This window comes from Palaemon carinicauda, chromosome 8 (genome assembly GCF_036898095.1).
Source record: "Palaemon carinicauda isolate YSFRI2023 chromosome 8, ASM3689809v2, whole genome shotgun sequence".
In the NCBI taxonomy this organism is placed as follows: domain Eukaryota; kingdom Metazoa; phylum Arthropoda; class Malacostraca; order Decapoda; family Palaemonidae; genus Palaemon; species Palaemon carinicauda.
In genome coordinates this window covers 80767707-80784631 of record NC_090732.1, presented here as the reverse complement: position 1 = coordinate 80784631, position 16925 = coordinate 80767707, and positions in this window count along the sequence as shown.

Genomic DNA, 16925 nt, shown 5'->3' with positions numbered 1-16925 from the left:
TAAATGTGGAGGGCTCAGGGCTCAAAACTACTCCCCAAAAGGATTGAATAAAAAAATCAGAGGGTTAAGAAACGTGAAGTAACTCCTATCCAATGGAAAAAAATGTATGGATTAAATATTAAGTATCTGGAGTTTAACGAAGTCCGCGAATGCAACATTTGCATCTATTAGGCTCGTTTTTTTTTTCTTTTTTCAAACTATCCCCTAGGTAACAGAGTGAAAATCTTTCCATTAAACAGCTGTGGAAAACATCAATGATAAAAAAGGGTTATCACGTTGCTAACCTTTCAATTGACCACTGGTTAATACCGAGTTTGTATTGAGCACAATGATTTTGTATAAGATGTTTGAAGGGTGTTTCAAAGTAAAAAAAAAAAAAATGAAATCAGAAATTTTCAAGTATTTCACCAAAACTTACAGAATGCATTCATGCACGGAGAACGATGTTTAATACCTGCGTTTGTTACTCTGGGGAAGGCGAGTTATTACATATTTTACTCTAATTCTCAACTTCAAATTCTAATTAATCGGAAATTATCAATAATTAGAAATTAAGTTTAAGCTATAAATCAAATACATGGAAACTTTTGGCTCTCAAAGAAAACAAATCAGCTGGCTTGACAATTCTGATAAAGGCTCTTATTCTGAAGGACACCACTGTGCTTGTTTGTTTCCCGCAAGGTTTGGTCGTATTTAAACAAATTACTATGACTGAAATACCGAAATCTTAATATAATTAGAAAAATGCCTAACGTAACCTATTATTTTATTGTGCAAGAAAATTATCTCAAATTGGGTGGCAGGATCAAATCAACCCTTGTCCTTTCACTCAATTCTTTAACTCTAACAAATCTCAATCTTCGAGACGGCGAAAAACGAATTCGGAAAATAATTATTATGAGATAGACTGGGCAAGATAAAATGGAGAGTAGTGAGGGGGTCTTGGTGAGTGGTGGGTCATAGCCTTCCTTCTCCTCCCCGTCAAACCACTTTCTCGTAGATTATAATATGATAGTCAATTAAGATAGTTTATTCTTTACAATTTTCATAATTCAGGAAGTTCTATTTGCCCAAAATTCATTAAATAAGTGGACCCCCACACTTCTGAAGCATATCCTTTAATAATTGTCTAAATAGATTATGTACTGATGCTAAGTGTTCATTTATCAAGAAGATCCCAAAGAGAGAAGAACAGACATTTAAAGTTATCATAATGATAAAGTATGCATTAGAGTGAATATCAATTGATGTTATCGAATGTTTAAATTAAACAAAACATGGCTCAGTTGGTAGAGTCCTCGCAGCATGGTTTCCGGCCGAATAGGTAAGGGTTCGAATCTCTACCCGGGCAGAAGCTTTACCATACAATGAATTCCAAGTGGATATGTATTCCCAAGATAGAATTCGGTATTAAATGCCATTCGTGGGTGATATTTACATTGATTGAAATCACGAGTGTATATATATATATATATATATATATATATATATATATATATATATATATATATGTGTGTGTGTGTGTGTGTGTAGCCTATATACTTATATATACATATATATATATATATATATATATATATACTGTATATATATATATATATATATATATATATATATATATATATATATATATATATATATATATATACAGTATATATATATATATATATATATATATATATATATATATATATATATGTGTGTGTGTGTGTGTGTGTGTGTGTGTGTGTGTGTATAACATGTTCTGATTAAGATAGCTTGTAATGGAAGAATAGATGTTGTTGTTGTTGTTGGAATATTATAGCCAACTCTTGTTGTTGGCACGGGGCTTTCCCTTGGTCGGCCCGTAGAAGAATAGATGACATTGGTGTACCAAGCATAAACGAGTGACTGTTGCTAACGAGAATATATCAGTGTCATTACAGAGATAAGATTCACATAGCTTCCAAGTTACTGTGATTTTTATTGTATACGATGGTATATCTTGTAATTCAAAATATAAATTCGAGAGTAGGTTACATTCAATCGTTATTACTTTCCTGGAGCGAAATGAATAAAAATACTAATCAGTCTTTAAATGATGGGATTTTTTAGAGAAAGATATTCACACCTGTAAAATGTAGAAAACGACGAATTTGATAAGATGCCCGCACCCAGTCACATGGCAACAAGGGGTGAGGCAGGATGGAAGAAGAGAAGGCAAGTTGCAGCGCATTTATCAAGACGTAGCGATGTTCGATGACGTCATAGGGTAGAAACATCATCCCCCCATAGACAGATTTTACTGAGTGCTCTTTAGAGACACTGGTGTCTTTTTTAAGTGTATATAATTTTTTGGTATATAATATGCTTGTTCTTTTCTAAAATACCCTTTTTGACTGCATATTAGATATGGAAGAAAATAAGACAAAACCCTATATGAATTTACACCTTTATTGATTTATCAAACTTTTATTAGTACCATTCTGTTGAATATTACGGCATTTTCTTTAAACCATTTGTACCGATATTCTGTTTTCTTGTGGAATTTAATATCATTATTTTGAAATATATCCTACACCTAACCCAAAACCTCAATATATCATTTTCAACATGTAAATTTGATTGCGTAAACAGTTATTAGTATCTGACAAAACATTACATCCTGATTTCAATTATTGTGAAATTTTTTGGTAAATCTTCTATTTCTCGAAGGTTTTCCAAAAATTATTTTTAAGGCTTGTATGAAATGTTTTTCTTTTGATATGCAATCTATTCTAATCTTCACCCGTTTTTTCTAAATCTGCCGAGCCTAAAGTTGGATACTTATTTCTGAATCTAAATGCCGTGAACCCTCACAAATAATCTAAAGCTTCATTCTCTATAATAGTTTCATGGTTTACCTCCATTATAGTTCCCATATCATCGCCATTCTCTGTCTCAGCTAGAGTAATTTTTTGAGAGGTGTGTCCAATGAGATGAACCACTTACATTTCGTAAGATTTTCTGCTTTGACACAATATCATCATCGTAACGGACATTAAGACTTTGAATTGTAACATTATCATTTCCACCTATTAAGAATAATCTTTGTCTGTACTTAATCTTTAAGGGGTTGGGAGGTGGGGGATGTAGTCCGGCAGCCAGAGGGCATTTTTTTTTTTTTTTAGCTTAACCTTGCATTTTGGTAAAGTTTTTTTTCTTTTATGGGCCGAAAATGCTGTCTATACACCAAAGTTTAGTAAATCCCCTACTGACAGTTTGTCAGTCTTGACCAATTTTCAATACATGGCTAGATATTTTGGTGTCTGTAGCCTATAAGTAATTACACACAAATTGCCGCACGAAAGTTTTATTTAAATCACTCTCCTGTTCTTATTTTTAACGCTAGAATATGATTTTGGGTCTTACTTTGTTTGAAAATCATTATAATATGCCATACAAGTATTAATATTCCCGGAAAATAAGTAAATGTGAAAAATATAAAAATATCTTAGAAATGGTATACTATACTAGAGGATTGTCTATTCATATCTGTTGCACATGTTATAATTATTATATGATCCTATTTCATTTATGAACATTGCGTCGTCTATACATTTTAATGGCGCTCATTGTGAGAATGTAAACAAATGGTGTTTCAGTTTGGTAGCTCATTTACTCGCTGCGTATATGGTACAGTATTATTCTCTATAGACTTTATCTAAACTTTATTATCTATTATATGCTAGCAGCAAATGGTTCATTAGCTAGCTGTGTATATTGTGAATTTATTTCCTGACTCATATATGCTATTAGGAGTCAGTGTAATTTCATATTGAATTTATTTTGACTGCCGATGCAAATGCCATTTTAGTTCTCATCGTGCTATCTTTCATTGCAGATATCATTGTCATGTGATGCCTTCCAAGTGATAATAAACATTGCATAGACAAAAGGTGATTCTTATTTATAATAATATCAGTGATTTTGTTACATTACAATGCCTGCTGTACAATACCCCATCGACAATTACAATTATGTGACCCCCAACCTGTCTAACGCCATTGTTGCTGCCCTACTGACCACCCATTGCATAAACCACACACCTGCTGCTCGACCAGATGCTGCAGCGCAACATGCACTAGTGGAAAAAGTTGAGAGGCCTACCATCACTGCCGCAGGAACCACTGAGGAATGGTCATGTTTTTAATAAGGTGGGATGAATATGTAAATGCCACAGCCATTAACGGGCAAGAAGCTGTTGTTCAGCTGCTAGAGTGTTGTGAAGATCAATTGCCTAAAGATGTGACTAGAGCTGCTGGAGGCAGCCTCCTCGCAAAACCTATTGCCGAAGTCATTGCTGCCATTCGAGCCATAGCCGTACGTGAAGAAAATGTAATGGTGGCACGGGTCACACTCCTTAACATGAGGCAAGACAGAGACGAACCCATCCGAGCATTTGAAGCCAGATTAAGGGGGCAAGCTGGTATATGTAAATTCCTCCTAGATTGCCCTTCCTGCGATAGTGAAGTGAATTATACAGAGCCAATTATTCAGGATATCCTCATCAGAGGCATTGAAGACCAGGAGATACAGCTCGACCTGTTGGGTAACACAAATCAAAACATGACACTAGAAGAAGTTTTTAGATTTGTAGAAAGAAAAGAAGCCGGTATACGCTCAGCGTCTTTATTCACGGAATCCCCAAGCACCGATGCCTCAAGTTCTTACAAAAAATTTAACCGAACCAGGATTGTGAAACATGACTTAAATAAACCTGCTTCTGATGAGAGTTGCTCTTATTGTGGTAAAACAGGGCATGGCAAAAGGGCCCCTGCAAGTTTCAGAAAATCAGAATGCCCTGCATTTGATAAAACATGCCTTTCTTGCAATAAATTACACCATTTTGCTTCAGTTTGCAAGAAGAAATCACCTCAAGCAAGTGGAATACAATCACATGCTGCAATCCAACCTGAAGATAATGTTGTGTTTAATGAACTTTGTTCTGTCACCACATATCATAACAACTCGTCCATTACACTTGATCACCATCAGTATGACACTATGTCAAAATCATGGATTAAAAGGCCCTCCAGGCCCCAATCATTCATTTACCTCAAAATATCCACTTCCACAGAAGACTATTCCCACTTCGGCTTCAAACTTCACGCCCCACTGAAAGCAGCAGAGGCTCGAGTAATGGCCGACACAGGCTGTCAGAGTTGTCTGGCAGGTATCCATGCTCTGAATAAACTTCACATCAAGCATTCTGATCTGATTCCAGTTAATATCTCCATGAAAGCTGCCAACAATAAAGTCATAGATATTCTAGGAGCCGTTATCCTTCACTTTACGGGTACCAACAACAGGGGTAAATTGGTTGAAACCAGACAAATCACGTATGTCACCGACAACTCTGACAAGATTTACTTGAGCAAAGAGGGCTGCATCGCCTTAGTTATAATCTCTTCCACCTTCCCCTGCATTGGCGAAGCAACACAGGAAACATCATCGACTAATATTCAGACAGAGGAATGCTCGTGCCCCCAGAGATAACTCCCCCCACCACCACCCCAAAAGCTACCATTTGCTGCAAAGGAGGCTAATAGAGAGAATTTGCAGAAGTTCCTCCTAGAGCACTACGCATCCAGCACTTTTAATACATGTGAACACCAAAAGCTACCCATGATGTCAGGACCCCCGTTAAAATTAATGATTGATTCACATGCAGAACCAGTAGCGGTACATACCCCTATACCCGTTCCCCTTTACTGGCAGGATGAGGTAGAACAAGGACTGGACCAAGATGTGAACCTAGGAGTCCTCGAACAGGTGCCCATAGGCGAGCCTGTCACATGGATGAGCCGTATGGTAGTTTGCGCCAAGAAGAATGGTAAACCAAGTCGCACAGTAGATCTCCAAGCCCTCAACCTCCATGCCACTCGCGAAACACACCACACACCATCCCCTTTCCATCAAGCTCGTGCAGTGCCAGCAGGTAAACGTAAAACTGTCTTAGATGCCTGGAATGGATACCACAGCGTACCCCTACGGCCTGAAGACCGTCACCTAACAACATTCATCACACCAAGGGGCCGCTACAGGTATTGCACGGAGCCACAAGGATACATAGCTTCTGGTGACGGCTATTCTAGACGATACGACGAACTGGTCGGTCATATCCTGAACAAAACCAAGTGCGTCGATGACACGTTGCTCTGGACAGACAACATAGAGGAGAGTTTCTTCCAGACAGTACAATGATTAGATATTTGTGGTCATAATGGTATCATTTTAAATCATGACAAGTTTGTTTTTCTAGCTAACACTGTCCAGTTTGCGGGGTTTGAAATCACACCAGATTGCGTCCGGCCATGTGAAAAATATTTGTCTGCAATACGCGTTTTCCCCACACCAGAAAACATAACCGACGTGCGCTCCTGGTTTGGCCTCATCAGTCAAGTCTCTTATGCCTTCTCTATGACCAAACGCATGACCCCATTTCGTAACTTTTTGCGCCCTGGCAACCCTTTCTGTTGGGACAGACACATGGACACCCTTTTTGAGGAATCTAAAGAACATATAATCGACGAAATCAAGAGGGGCGTCCAGATCTACGATAAAGAAAAACCAACATGCCTTGCTACCGACTGGTCCAAATCAGGCATTGGGTTCTGGCACAGCCAAAAACACTGGCTCTGCACACCAACCCGGCCATTTTGCTGAAAATCGGGCTGGAAAACCACCTTAATTGGGAGTAGATTCACACACCCAGCAGAGTCCCGCTATGCACCCATTGAAGGAGAGGCCTTGGCTGTAGTGGAAGCCCTCAACAAAACCAGATTCTTCGTTCTTGGATGCCCTAGGTTGTTCATCACAGTGGACCACAAGCCCCTACTTAAAATCTTTGATGATCGATCTTTTGAACACATCTCCAACGCTCGCCTTCGAAACTCAAAAGAAAAGACACTAGGATACCGCTTCGAAATGGTCCATGTTCCTGGCGCAAAACACAAAACAGCCGACACGCTCTCACAGCATCCCACAGGCAATGGTCCCCCAAGGAAACTACGTTTGCAGGACGACATCGCATCCATGCATTCCTGCAGTGATGAGATAAAGGATGATATCGACTCCGCCCTGGAGTGTGCACATGCTACATCTCTGCAAACCCTTGGCTCAGTGACGTGGGACAAAGTTCAAACTGCAACTAACAGCTGCCCGGACTTTCAAAATCTGATCTCACTAATCGAAAATGGCATCCCCGAGGCTAAGAATGACGTACCACTGCACCTCCACGAATACCATAAGTTCCGCCACGAATTGTATACTGTAGACTATATAGTCATCTACAAAGACAGAATTGTGATCACCCCCACCCTTCGTAAACAAGTACTCCAAGCCCTTCGTGCGGCTCACCAGGGAATCACCTCGATGATAGCACGAGCAGATTCGTCAGTATTTTGGCCCGGCATCTCTAAAGATCTCCAAGACACACGTATGAACTGTTATCACTGTAACCGCAACGCACCTTCCCAACCCGCCCTTCCCCCACATCCACAAAACCATCCTGCCTATCCATTTCAGCATATTTGTGCCATTTTTTTCCACTACAAAGGACAACAGTTCCTCGTTGTAGTGGGACAGGTATTCAAATTGGCTCTCATCGAACGCGCAGCAGATGGTGCCACTTGGCTTATCAAAAGTCTACGGAGGATATTCGCAACATATGGAATCGCTGATGAGCTTTCTTCTGATGGAGGCCCAGAGTTCTCTGCAAAAATCACTCAAGATTTCCTTCAGGCTTGGGGAGTCGACCATCGTCTTTCCTCAACCTATTTTCCCCATTCTAATTGTAGGGCAGAGGTCGGCGTTAAAATAGCGAAAAGACTTCTCACCGACAACACTGGGCCCACAGGAAACCTGAACATCGACACCTTTCGGCACGCCGTCCTTCAATACCGGAATACCCCTGATGAAGAAATCAATGTTTCTCCAGCTATGTGTATCTTCGGAAGGCCCATTAAGGATTTCATTCCCATCTTGTCAGGAAAATACAACCCCCATCCCACTTGGAGAAGCACCCTCGCACAACGCGAGGAAGCACTCCGGAATCACCATATGAGAATGGCCGAGTACTGGACCGAGCACACAAAGCGGCCCCCGCCATTGAGAGTTGGCAACAATGTCGGCATCCAAAACCAGACAGGCCCAAACCCATTAAAATGGGATAAAACAGGCGTTGTGAATTCGATCAGTACATTGTCAGGGTCGATGGCTCTGGAAGGGCTACTCTTCGCAACAGAAAATTTCTGAGGAAATACATCCCTGCTATTCCAAGACGACCACGATTAACCATTGGATTCCCATTTCCCCAGCACGAGAAATCACTTGAACGCCCATCATCGCCACCAGAACTTGATACAGAATCGCACTCTACTGATCCACTGAAAGCGCCATACCCTGCGCCTACATCTCCCACAGATGCATCACCACCTCCATCACCACGTCCTCAAACTCCCATAACACCTGTTCATTACCCACAGGCACCTGACGCAACACTAAATGATGCACACCCTGATGCCTCTCCTGATAATTTCTTTCAAGCTCCCCCAAGTGCCCTTCCGGATCGTCCTCAGAGGCTGTGCAAGAAGCCTGCCGACTTGGCTGACTACGATTGTAATACGTATTGATTTGTTTTTGCAGACCAATACTTTTCTACCCCTTATTTATCTTAATAATATTATATTTTTCATTCAGCTATGCTCCATAGCCACATAGCTAATATGCTTTTATAAAGTAGTTTTCATATATTGCTCTAACTTCTTCAGTTTTGTTTTTGAGTTTTCTTATTAGTACTCCTCAAAAAACTTGGGAGGAGGTAGAGGATTGTCTATTCGTATCTGTTGTACATGTTATAATTATTATATGATCCTATTTCATTTATGTGCATTATAGGATCCTATTTCATTTATGTGCATTGCGTCGTCTATACATTGGCGCTCATTGTGAGAATGTAAACAAATGGTGTTTCAGTTTGGTAGCTCATTTACTCGCTGCGCATATGGTACAGTATTATTCTCTATAGACTTTAGCTAAACTTTATTATCTACTATATGCTAGCAGCAAATGGTTCATTAGCTAGCTGTGTATATTGTGAATTTATTAACTGACTCATATATGCTATTAGGAGTCAGTGTAATTTCATATTGAATTTATTTTGACTGCCGATGCAAATGCCATTTTATTTCTCATCGTGCTATCTTTCATTGCAGATATTATCATTGTCATGTGATGCCTTCCAAGTGATAATAAACATTGCATAGAAAAAAGTGTTTCTTATTTATATACAAATGATTATCATTAGCAAATCTTCTTTCACACTTGTTTTCCTTTTATACCTAACTTATGATTCAGAGCTATTTTTATGATACTATGATGAAAATACAACAATTTTTAAGAAAAATTAGACCAAAATGATGTCTCTAGCATTAAAATAAGGATGCAAGACCTTTTTGATAAAATCTCTTAGAAGCTGATTATAGTAGCCTATAACTACTTTTCTAAGGGCCTATAGGTAATCATTAATCTCGTTTTAGAAAGTTTTTATTCTTCTAACTTGTAGAAAGGAATGTTTTTACTGCATATGTCACTGAGTATTATTGGATCTTAAGAGATCTTGATAATATAACAAATAAATACCAATTATTATAAGAAAATTTTTATTTTCAGGCAATGGTAAACATGGACGAAACTTGTTTCTTTGTTAAGATGTATTCATCCATCAAGAAAGACCCTCTTTCAGAAGCTTCATTGGAAAGAATAATCAAAGCAGCAAACTGCATGGTGATGGCATACACAATAAATTGAACGATCAAGACAAACATAACAAAAAATTATCAGTTTATGTTCATCGCATGCGTGTAGATAAATATTGTCACTCGAAAACAATCAACAAATCTTTGCATTTCTAGGAACAAGCACTGCCAGGTTCTTCTAGTAATGAAACTAAAAGAGTAGGACGAATAGAGTATTCATCATTCATTTATCTGCAAATTTGTCTTTTTTGTGGTGAAAAATGTGAGATTGTGAAGGACTCTATGAATCTAACTCGACAGCGTGCTATGAATGTTTGATGTATGCATTATAACGTAATCGAAAGCTGAAGAAACTGTCATTTGACTTGTAGAGGTTTTTACTGATTTACATGTAACATAATCCGACTAGCACAAAATCATAACAGGCAACATTTCATTCTGTATTCAAAGTCCTTGACAGAAATAGGTTGTGCATATATAACTCAAATAACATATTTAAGGATGACATGGACGCAGGTAAAACCAGTATTACGCGAAGACAGCTGGTAGAGAAGTAAGTCTATTGAGTAGATTTAATTATATTACCTTCTGGGATAACATATAAAGAGAATAAGAAGTTTTAGAAAGAAGTGACGAGAGTAAGGAGGGGTGGATTGAGAAGTGAAGAGACAGTGAAAGATGAAAATGGAAGGCTGTTGAAAGGAGAGGAGGCAAGGAGAAGGTAGCCTGTATATTTTGAAAGGTTGCTGAATGTTAGGTCTGTCTGTCTGTATAGATTGCCTTACCTTGTGTAAGACCCGGGCTCTTGCCTTTGGGCAGCCCAGAAAAATGTTAGGATGATAGGCAGATATAATAGGATGATAGGCAGATATAATTGCTGCTGCAGGTGATGAGGTACCAATGATGGGAGATGAAAATGAGAGATTAGAAAAGAGGAAGTGAAGAGAGCACTAGATGAAACGAGAGCAGTAATATCACCTGGTATAGATGTCGTGGGATGAGACGTTAAAGGAAGGGGATGTGATTGTACTCGAATGGTTGGTGAGATTGTTTAATATATGTTTTATGTTGTCAATGGTACCAGTGGACTGGGTGTGTGTGTGTGTATTGTTCCGCTATACAAAGGTAAGGAAATTATGCATTAGTGTTGTAATTCAAGGGGTAATAGTTTCTTAAGTGTGGTTAGAAAAGTGTATAGTAGAGTGTTAACTATTAGGATTAAGGATAAAACAGAGAATGCAATCTTAGAAGTACAAGGTGGTTTTTGAAGAAGTGGGGGATGTATGGATCAGATTTTTACAGTTAGGCAGATATGAGAGAAATCTTAGCAAAAGGTTAGTAGGTATATGTTGCATTTATGGATCTGGAGAGAGCTTATAATAGAGTTGATAGGGATGCGATGTGCATTGGATGAGGTTATATGGAATTGGTGGAAGGCTATTGCAAGCAGTGAAGAGTTTGTACATAGACAGTAAAGCATGTGTTAGGATAGGAAATGAAGTGAGTGGGTTCCAATGAAAGTGGCACTGAGACAGGGATGTGTGATGCCACCATGTTTGTTCAATTTGTTTGTTGATGGAGTTGTGAGAGAGGTGAATGCCAGGGTGCTTGGTCGAGGATTGAAACTGATGGATGAGAGTGATCATGAGTGGGAGGTGAATCAGTTGTTGTTTGCGAATGATACAGTATTGATTGTAGACTAGGAGGAGAAGCTGGGTCGATTAGTGACAGAGTTTGGGAGGGTGTGAGAAAGGAAGTTGAGAGTTAATGTGTGTAAGAGTAAGGTTATGAGATACACGAGAAGGGAGGGTGATGCAAGGTTGAATGTCACGTTGAATGGAGCTTTACTTGAGGAAGTAGATCAGTTTAAGTACTTGGGGTCTGTTATTACTGCAAAAGGTGGAGTGGAAGCAGATGTACATCAGAGAGTGAATGGAGGATGTAAAGTGTTGGGAGCTGTGAAGGGAGTGTTAAAGAATAGAGGGTTAGCAATGAATGTAAAAAGAGTTTTGTATGAGAAAGTGATTATATCAACAGTGATGTATGGATCGGAGTTATATAGAATGAAAGCAATGGAGAGACAGGAATTGAATGTGCTTGAGATGAAGTTTCTAAGAAGTATGACTGGCATATCTCGATCAGATAGGGTTAGGAACGAAGTAGTGAGGGTGAAAATGGGTGTAAGAAATGAAATAGCAGCTAGAGTGGATATGAATGTATTGAGGTGGTTTGGCCATGTAGAGAGAATGAAAATTGGCTGTATGCTGAACAAGGTGATGAATGCAAGAGTTGATGGGAGAATTACAAGAGGAAGGCCACGGTTTGGGTGGAGGTATGGAGTGAAGATAGCTCTAGGTTGTAGGAGGAGAGATGGGAGAGAGACAAAAGAGTAAACTAGAAATAGGAATGAATGGCAAACTATTAAAGTTAAGAAGCAGGTCCGATAGGCCCTGTTGCTTCCTCCGGTCACCTTGGTGGCCGCTGAGGTAACAGCAGTAGGGGATTTGGCATATGAAGCTTCATTTGTGGTGGATAACGGGAGAGAGTTGGCTGTGGCACCCTAGCAGTACCAACCAAACTCAACTGATTCCCTCGTCAGACTGCAAGGGTCTAAGAGAAGAAAAGGCACCCCCCCCCTTTTTTTATGTTGGTTACCCCCAGAATTGGGGAAAGTGCCTTGGTAGATAGAGAGATAGATCTTTTAGGATAGCATCATTTTCAGCAATCAAATCTGATGGAACAAATTTGATACTCATGATGCCTGATAATTAACTGATGTCATTGGTGTGGCTGTTAATAAAATAGCAAAAAAAAGAAAAAAAATAGGAAATAGATAAGAGATATTCCTATTGATAGAGAGAGTTATCATGCCCATACTAACAAGGATATTTGTTTTAAGTTCCAAAGTAATACTTTTCATAATCTTTCGTCAAAAACAGATACATGACTATGTGGTTCCATACCAGCTATAATTGGAAATATAATTACAGCAATAATAAAGAACTTAGCCACTCTTCTGCTCTTTTACATGTGAAGGCCTTTCTTGACTGTGGTGTAACTTACTCTATTATGAACTTCTGAGATTTAAAAAATCAGTTGCATCTACTTCAAATTTTGACTTAGATCTTGTTGGGATGGTAAAAAAAGAAAATGAGTTAGTGCAGGATGCTGGGAAACAATTATAACCAGGAGATAGCATCCCAAAAAGGTAAGACCCAAACTTATTTTATGGAATTACTTATTACTCAAGATGACATACAAGATGCTCATGACCATTTATTACTAATACAAAGACTGAATAAAATGAAGAGCAAAACTAGTTCATATAACTTAGATATTGCAAGGAATTGGGCCCTAAGGAAACCCTGAGCACCTGAAACTTCGATGAAGGTTCAGAGAATTGGGCCCTAAAGAAACCTTGAGCCCCTGAAACTTCGATGAAGGTTCAGGTGCAACCATTGTCTATTCTAGCAAGAGCTGCATTTTCACTGAATAGAGCCAGGGACGTGGATTTTTAGTTCATGAGAGTTGTCCCCTAAGGGAGTCCTGAACATTATGGTTACAATACCAAGAAGGCTAAAGAAGAGGATCAGTCTTTAAAGCCAACGACAAAAGCTATATGCCTTCCACTTACTGTTTCCAGAAGAATATGATACGATGTTAACATCAATGTTAAAGATCAAACAACTAACTGAAAAAACTGGCCATAAATTTTCATTTTTTACGCCTGATCAACAACTTTAAAACTATACTACAAACATTCAGTTGGTATTACCTGAAATATTCCTTATGCAGAAATACTTAGTTCTTCGTGGAGGAATGGACATACTCATGAAATTTATTGGTGCTATTTGTCAACTGATGGAAGACAGTGAGTTAGAAGAGATATTGTCAATTATATCAAATGTCTTTGCTGCAGGGGACTCAAACTATGCAAGAGTGCTTTTGATCTACTAAAGAATAATAGAAAGGCTGCCAGCAGATATCCTTATTCACTTTCTGAATTATAAAAAAAAAATATCATGCAGCATATGGAGGGACTATGGAATGGCACCTGGGGTGACATAGTGATATAATCTACTTTCATGAGATATGGATCTGGGTGAGTGGGAATTGTTGCAGTAACCCTTAAACCAGAAACTCTGAAATCTTGACTCTTAGCCGTCATGTGTGTAGCAACTAAAATGCCAAAACTTTGCTCTTTGCCACCAATGTCAGAGGAATTCCTGGAGAATGTAAAAAAAAAAGAAAAAGAAAAAAAGAACAATATTCAGTGTGTCATCTGGAGGAGACCTCTTCTTCAGCTTCCAGATGCAAATTTAGTTGAGTATGGTTCGAAGCGAAATGAAGAAAAGAAGTTCCTCTAGCCAGAGTGTACAAGAATCACACCAATTAGCACCTGATTTCCTTCTGAAGGTTGTCTAATTTCCGAGTTCTTCAGAAAGACCATACAAAATCAGAGCCAGTGGATGTTTCTTTGCCTGTTTTGTTTGTAAACTGTAGTGTGACTGTCAATGAAGTTCCCTCTGTAGTAATGAACAAAAAATTCAAGTGCCAGAAGAAAATTCTGACGAGGAATTATGTGATGACACCGAAGAAGTTTACGATTAGATTTGTCAAAATCCTCTCTTTTTACAATTTGTTTATGCAAAATAGTACAAATGTGTATTTTCACCTTCGCTTATCATCATTCATTAAGTAATAACTACCACATGAAAGAATAGAAAAATCTATTAATGCATACCCTCTATTTTAGTATATTATTATTATTATTATTATTATTATTATTATTATTATTATTATTACTACTACCTAAGCTAATTTTAGTTGGAAAAGCAAGATACTATCAGCCCGAGGGCTTCAACTGGAAAAAATAACCCAATGAGGAAAAGGAATAAGGAAATAAATAAACGATATGAGAAATAACGAACAATTAAAATAAACTATTTTAAAAACACTAACAAAATATAAAACAGATATTTCATATATAAACTATAAAAAGACTTATGTCAGGCTCTTCAACATAAAAACATTTGCTGTAAGTTAGAAATTTTGAAGTTCTACCGATTCAACTATCCAATTAGGAAGATCATTCCACAACTTGGTCACAGCTGGTATAAAACTTCTATAAAACTGTGTAGTATTGAGCCTCATGATGGAGAAGACCTGAATGTTAGAATTAACTGCATACCTAATATTACGAACAGGATGGTACTGTCCGGGAAGATCTGAATGTAAAGGATGATCAAAATTATGAAAAATCTCATGCAACATGCATAATGAACTAATTGAACGACGGTGCCAGAGATTAAGATCTAAATCAGAATAAGAATTTAATAGACCACAAGTTCCTGTCCAGCAAATTAAGATGAGAATCAGCAGTTGAAGACCAGACAGGAGAACAATACTCGAAACAAGGTAGAATGAAAGAATTAAAACACTTCTTCATAATAGATTGATCACCGAAAATCTTAAAAAGACTTTCACAACAAGTCAAGTTTTGGTGCAATTGAAGAAGACACAGCCCTAATGTGTTTCTCAAAAGTAAATTTGCTGTCGAGAATCACACCTAAAATTTTAAGTCATACAGAGTTAAAGAAACATTATTAATGCTGACATCCAGATGTTGATGAGCCACTGTCCTTGACCTACATATAATCATACTTTGAAGTTTGTTAGGATTCAACCTCATCCCCATAATTTGCACCATGCATTAATATTAGCTAGATCTCTATTAAGGGATTCAGCAACACCAGATCTACATTTAGGAGATGGAATTGATGTAAAGAGTGTAACATCACCTGCATATGCAACAAGTTTGTTTCCTTGGCCAACCCACATGTCATGTATATATAATATACCAGATATCACATTCCTAAGGTGCCCATCAACAAAAACTCTTTGCGATCTATTATTTAAAAATGCAATAATAATGTTAAGATACAACCCACCCATTCCCAACTGTTTGAGTTTGAAAACAAGGGCCTCATGATTAACACGGTCAAAGGCAGCACTAAAATCAAAGTCAATCATATGGACTTCCTAACCACAATCAAGTGATTTCTGTACAGCATTGGAGATTGTAAGAAGGGCATCACATGCTTCAAGGCCTTTACAAAAACCAAATTATAAACTAGAGAACAGATGATTACCTTTAGCAAACCTATTGAGATGTTTTGCCAAAAGAAGCTCAAAATCTTTTGTTAATATGGATATTACATATTACATAGTGGAGTAACATTACCAATTCTCCAACTGTTATATATTGATTTATTATTATTATTTTACTACTGAATATAACAAAGTTTTATTCCATATATTATTTGCTTATTGTTTTGCATTATAAATGATTGAATCCTCTTCCGTAGATTCCAGTACCCTTGTAACCTTGCGTCATTTGTACCTTTATAACGTTTTCTTGGGCTCGGCCATGTCGTCCTGATGGAAGGTTCCTTTAGGTAGCTTTCTAAGGGATATTTGCTACAGTGATACTACCAGAGAATTAACCACAGGTCTCCAGAATTCTAACTCCTGGCGCGAGTATCCTTAATATATCTTTAAGGATATTACATAATATCAGGGGACGTATTTTTTGATACGATACATAGCAATCTTCACCTTGAATAGATTTAAGTCTTTGAGGGGAAGAGTGGCGAACAAAAAAGGAGCCGTTATCAAGGTACCCGGTGGACCTCCTCCCTGTACTACTACAGCCCATCATTCCTTTGAACTGTAGCATTTAAGCTAAGTGCGCTCCCACGTTTCTCTCAGTGTTGTTACTATTTATTGGATTATTATCATGCAATCTCCAGCATCTTCATCCTCTGGAAAGTTGAGTATTTGATCTTTCCTGTGTACAATTTATAGCTCCCTTCTCACAGTTGAATTTGTATAATCTAAGTGTGTTAAGTGGAGTGCAGCCAACACCGGAGGCGGCCATTTTGAGACCGCTGTCGCACGCCATAAATGCAATTTATTTAGTTAGTAGTGCGACGCTCCCGGTATTTAGCTATAAAGAAACTTTTAGCTAGTTAGGAAAATTATACTAGTGAAGATTGCATACATATAATATTTCCTCTTCTGATATGTAACGTTACTTTTGTATACGACGAGGACCCCGGTGGTATCAATCGTAGTCGCGGCCCC